Here is a 6,409-nt window from a genome sequence, read left to right as displayed (position 1 = left end):
GGGAGCGCGCACGACTGATTTCGTGCCCGCGCCCTGGGATGTTTTAGCCCCAGGGATTCCCAGACCTTTTCAATGTCAAGGACCTGAATATGAGGTAAGTCTGAGAGTATGCACGGAGCCCTTGTTTTATAAAATTCACCAGCCCGAGGAGCCCCATCTGGCAAGTTGTGTGGTGTTAGGTAATGCTTGGTACTGGATTACATAACCATCTAGTGTAGGTGGGGTGGTAACAGTGAGAGGAGTGAAACCTGGTGTGCAAATCACTCATCCTAATACATCATCTCATTGTGCTTGTCCATCAGAGATAATGTGAAATTGAGCTATTCCTCTTTTTTTCTTGTTTTTTCTGGTGGGCGTTTGGCTTTATGATCTAGTTTAGTCCCTGCAACACTATCTTAACACTGGCATTTTGGGGGGGTTCATTAATCAAAACATTATTGTACAGAAAATGGATCAGAAAATGAATCTCCAACTTTCATCAATTGACATATATGCAATTTTTCAGGCATACATGACTAACACTGTTTGTATTTTCTTTTAGGATATATGTTTAGACTCTCCATTTTTGCCAGAATTTGATGTGCAGATCTATAGCGTGCCACTCTCTGTTAAATATGAGGTATCTTATCTAAGCTAAGCATAAAACCTGGAAAAGAGTCTGCCTCTATCCAAAAGAAATCAAAACAATAATCTATTCAATTATTTAATCAATTCAAAAAACAACAGGTAGCAGTAGATCCAGTAAAGACTCAGCTGGTGGCTGCCTGACAGTCATACTAGGAAGTTTCCTGGAAGGAGGCCAGGAGAAATACTCAGGCCCATAACCTGCAACTTTTCATTTTTTACACTTCTTTATTTAATCAAATTTCAGAAACGAGATATGTGCATTAGTGAGTTTTAGAGCCATTGGTTGGGGGTGCTTTGTCCCTTTGGACAAACCCAGACTAGTTGTTTCCCCCTGTTTAAGGTCTTTATGCTAAACTAAGCCACATGGATGCTAGCTGTAGCCATAGAGTATACTGGTAGAGATGAGGTCGGTGTCCTTCTTATTTTATCTAATCCTCAGTAGGAAAGGATTACATATTTCCAAAATGTCAAATTGTTCCTTTAAATGTGAGGTATTCTTGTTTTTTTCTATTTACATAGCAAACTGAATATTTGTGTTTTGGATTGTTAGACAGAAAAAACAAGGGCCTCTGGGAAATTGTGATAGACATTTTTCACAGTTTTATTACATCTTTTAGACCAACTGATCATTCACAATGATTACCCCTAGAACAGCCCTAGAATAAAGTCACCTATATGAATAATGTAATACTGATAGGGGCATATTCAGGTAAATGTATGAGACTAGGCCTGTAAAGGTTAGTTTGTTTACCAGTGGATTAACTGCACCTTCTATATTCCTAAAGTGTATGCAGATGGCTGCTCATTTGTTTGTTTGTGAGCCTGCCTGGGAGAATTTGAACGAAAGTACAAAGGTCACTATGACAGACCTCATCCCCTTTCAAGTTATTTGTTTTCCTTGTTCTTGCAGAGCCGCCACACATTCCAATCCTTAATATTTGGGTGGAGATGGCAGGCCAAGGGTCAAAATATAAATCATTGAACATGCATGCATTAAAACTACCTTTAGCACTTCTTATGTATAGACTAGGCTAAAACTGTTCTGAATTCAATAGATAATAATTGTTATTTAAGATTTTTAATCATGGCACTTTAACTTCAGTGTGTCCTAGAAATAAAAACTAAACTAAAATAAAGAAAAAATCCTGACCTGATTAAGCTTACTTCTGTCATTACTTTATGTCCCCCACTATCTGCCAAACACTTACCCCCTGTGTCCAGCACATGAACTGCACCGTTCTCACAGACAGGATCAGAGCAGCGTTTGTTCCGAGTGACAAAACCACAAGAAATAATTAAAACCTCTTTTGATTTTTTTATTATATCAAAATACAAAAATTTGAGAGGAAAATTTTGTATGGGACTAAGCATTTGAAATGATATGGTGACATGAGTACAACACTGCTTTCATATTCTCACAGACATGCCATAGATAGAGCATAGATCATGTGCTAGGCCCATGTCTACGTCATGATGAGCCATCAGGAGTGAGCCTGTGCGTTTTTCCCTTGTCGCCTGAGATGGCGGCTCTGATTATATCCAGGCCAGTTGTTAACAGGCCCGAGTGGTTTTACATTATAGTTCATTCAGGTTTCTGTTTACTCTAAAAGAGACAAGATCCATGGCAGTTGAACATGAAGAGTGAGTAAGACATGATCTCAGATCAGACGATACAGAATTCACTGGACAGCAGTGGCAAACGAGAAGAAAGTAATACAAATATTATACATAAGGCTTTGGTACAGCACCATACAGTATGAGTTAATTGCTCACAAAAAGTTAAGTGAAGCGTAATACCTGATGTAGTGACAGAACAGAACAGCAAGTCTAAAGACAGACCAACAAAAGAGAAACATCAGGTTATTGTTTTAAAACAGAGAAAAGTTTAAAAAAAAGAAAAGTTTTTGCTTTGAAATATTTACATATGAACATCGTTGAATACGTGTTTCAACCACAATAAGAAGATTATGGAAACAGATTATGCATAAAAAAATCAGAATACAGAATGTAAACGTGATGCACAGCACAGAGTTCTGTGGATGAAAATGAAATGAAATGTAGTAAATTTTCTTCCTTTAAGCACTACTTGGTTTGCTTGAGTATGAGCATTAGCTAAAACAGTCAACTATGTAGTGCTTATTGTAGCCTACGATAATAATACATTCTAGTTTCTCAGTGCTGGTACACATGAAAAAACAGAGAATATAGAAAATACTACATAGTCTATTTTCTGTCCAATAACAACCAGCTCAGATGTCCATGAATGATTGCTAAATAGGCGTTTTTGTATTGTCTCTACATGCAAGATTAATACAATAAAAAATCAAATCTGTTCTAAGTATCATCCTACCGGCACCTAGTGATGCACTAAAAGCTGTAAGCAGAAAAATTGGAGAGAGAGAGAGAAAGAGAGAGAGAGAAAAAAAAATTGAGCTAACAGTACGTCCAAAGCAGCCCTCTTAAACTGTACATGTTTCTGTTGAATATGCAAAAAAGAGCCCGGAAGACGACATCCATTCGTAAAACCCATGGAGAGGATGTATGAGTTAACAGCTTTCCCAATACCTTTTATACCAGGAGAATCAGCAATAAATACAAATGTGGTCTGGTGACTACTCATGGCTATAATGTACAGTACTAGTAGGAATTCTACCTTCAAAAAGGTGGTGAGATGACGCAGTAGTGTGCTTGAAAAACAGTGCTGTTAACCACAGATTGTAGATCTACAGGAAGTGTGTGTGTGTGTGTAGAAAAGATCCCCTTGTGACCTGACGATGCTCTCAGATTCCCTCCCATGTGTCCTGTGGCGCGTACTACAGTAGTCTAAAATCAGGTTATGTTTCTCCTTTTAGGCTGGGTTAATATTCTCAATATCATCACAAATATACTTTAGAGAGGGTACCTTGGAAGCACAGACAGACATTGCAAACACACTATAGAAACAGGTCATCTTGAGTTAATTTGAAAGTAGCATCACAAGTCTCTATTATTTGAGATTATACTACTATTTTTCCAGTATTGGCTATCACTGTCATCACACCATGTTATGATAAGGATCTATTGTGTCTACCGGAGCTTAGTTTAGTTGCTCAAACACACAGGGCTGAAAAACAGTTGCTTGTGAAAAAAAAAAAAATCAAATGAAAAATCTTTAGACCTCTATTCTACAGCACCACGAAGTTAGACATAGCACCAAGTTGTAAATGTTCAAAGCAACTATGCCCTACACACTTTTCTTTATCAAACTAATGTAAACACAATTTCCTCCACAGCACATATTGTACATGACTATGGCATGTCTGTGACTCTTAGAAAAAAAGTTTTCCTTCAGTTTATTTGCTTTAGACACCTGAAGGCGAAGAGATCTGGAGCGAATCTATATGTGTGCTCATGAACGGGCAAAATATGGTATTACTTGTTCCAGAAATATTACAGAGGGCAACACACATCTGCTTCTAAAGCTTTTTCCAATGGGCATTCACGTACTATACATCAGAGAAAATACTACTCAACTTGTGCAGCCAGCGGGCTATGGCAATAATACATTGTACGGTACTAACATTAAGGTTTCTTTTCTTCTCAGATAAAATAATGTCTGCTAAAGTATGACAAATGAGGCACCTTAAAATGTTTTAAAAACATTATCCACTTAAAGCCGTACTGTAAGCAAATACTTTTTATATATAATCTAATTTCTTTTTCCTTGGGATTCTCCCGTCTTTTCATACATCCTCATACAAGAACATCTTCCTGTAAAACATGGTTTGATTTATCTTTACAAATACAATACACACCATGTACAGTACATAACAAATATAGATTTTTTTCCTCATATCTTACATGAAACCAATTACGCTCACGTTCAGGCAATCATCACTTTCTCACTCGTCAAAAGAGATTTCAGCGTAAGCAGACATTGAGTCGATTCATTCACGTGGATATTTGTTGGAAAACCTCTGATTTGTTGGTAGCAGACGGAGATCTATCTGATATGTCTTTGAATGATTGAACTAGCTTCAACAACAAAAAGGAAAACTGTTGGGGTTTTTTGTAGAGCAAAGGGAGCTCGGCTCAGAACTTGTGTGGGGCCCTCCGGTTATTACTTCTTGTTTAAATGCATACAGGAAAAGCACGGAGAAGTTAAACAATTTGGACTTGTGTGCCAACTGGTCATCTCACCAATCGCAGCTGCACTATTAACAACGTAATGTGTCATTCAATGTACTGTGACATCAGGACATTCATTTCCTGTACAGCAAAACATACATTCATTATCGGTTAGTGTCGAAAATTAACAAACATACAGAGAAGTAGCTTGCAAGTAATATACAGTTGTTAAAGATAAACAGTCAGGGTGGCCATTGTTTGAATATTTCCCCATTGCTTTGAGTTAACAGCACTTTCTAACTTTATGAAGCAATCACATTCTCACCTAACAGCTGCTGTTAAACATTAACATCCTTACTATACCCCTGTGTTCTTTCTACATGAAACTCATGTTCAGCACTGTACTTTTCCACTGAAATTACATTTATTTGATTTGCCTGTTTCGGATATAAACTTCTGTATTTTTTTTTTTTAACCCATAAGATTCTATTTTACTTGGATATACACAGTTGAAGCAGGTACCCATTTAAAATATAAATGTAAAAAAACAAAACAAAACAAGAGTCATGCATCCTTTGGGGCATTTCCTCTTATGTGTCCTTGGCAGAGAAAGTAAAAACACACGTGATATTGGAGTCCCTCACTCCCCGAAGAGACAAACATGAGAAGGCGAAGGAAAAGGCAGTTGATTCTTATGTTAGAAAAAACAAAAGAGAAAAAGGCAAAAAAAAGGCACCTCAAGATGTGCCACATTTCACAAATGATTCCTTAATAATGAAATACATACTACAGTACACTTCACAATTCATCACCCTGTTCTTCTACAAGTCCAACCTCTCTGTTTAGCATGTAAGTCCCAAATTATTTTGAGAGTTCTCATGAAGGCTATGGTCTTTGTCTTAATACAGTGATGTTATGACACTGAGCCATCAAGCACCAAAATTAAGACAGTGTCTTCTAATGGTTGGCGTTGGAGAGTAAAACAAAGTAAAACACAAATAAAAGCTTCTAAATTAGATCAAGTTAGGCCATATTATCCATTTGAATGAGTGCGACGTGTGATAAAAACCTTTTTATCCATACTTTTCATATGTAAAAAGGTCAAGTACGTACAGTATACCACAAGAATTACAGCAACTCTGCGTTTACTCTGAGGTATATTTTGTGGTAAGAACCCTGTGTTTAAATACTGACACTATTTGTATTGTAGGAAAGGTAGACTCATGTCCCTGTCCGAGGACGCACCAGGCTTAACAGTACACTGTATCACTGAAAAACCTAAATATATGGACCCCTCAATGACCAGTGAGTGAAAAATCTTTAACGTGTTGTGACATACTCAACCAACACATTTTTATTACTGTAGGAGGAAGCTTAATTCCCTTGTTTTACTATTTATATACATAATATATTTTCAGAGCATTTTCAAGTGAAATTCCTCAGAGACAGGTAGTGGTGATAACTCAGAAAAGCCATTGTTCTTGATTTTCTAACCCCCGGAGTATTCAGCTTGATGTTTTCCCGCTCCCCGAACACTGATGAACTTTAGAGATTATAAGAAACGTATTAGCTTGATACAGAGACAGGGGGACTGAGCAGCGAGGGCTGAGGTGGGGTTTAGGGGAGGTCAGTTTCGTCGAGTCCAATGGCTTGGCCTGTCAGTGACAGAGGTGGG

This window comes from Scomber scombrus, chromosome 5 (genome assembly GCF_963691925.1).
Source record: "Scomber scombrus chromosome 5, fScoSco1.1, whole genome shotgun sequence".
Lineage (NCBI taxonomy): Eukaryota > Metazoa > Chordata > Actinopteri > Scombriformes > Scombridae > Scomber > Scomber scombrus.
The sequence above is the reverse complement of the archived record's forward strand: the minus strand, read 5'-3'. Positions refer to the sequence as shown.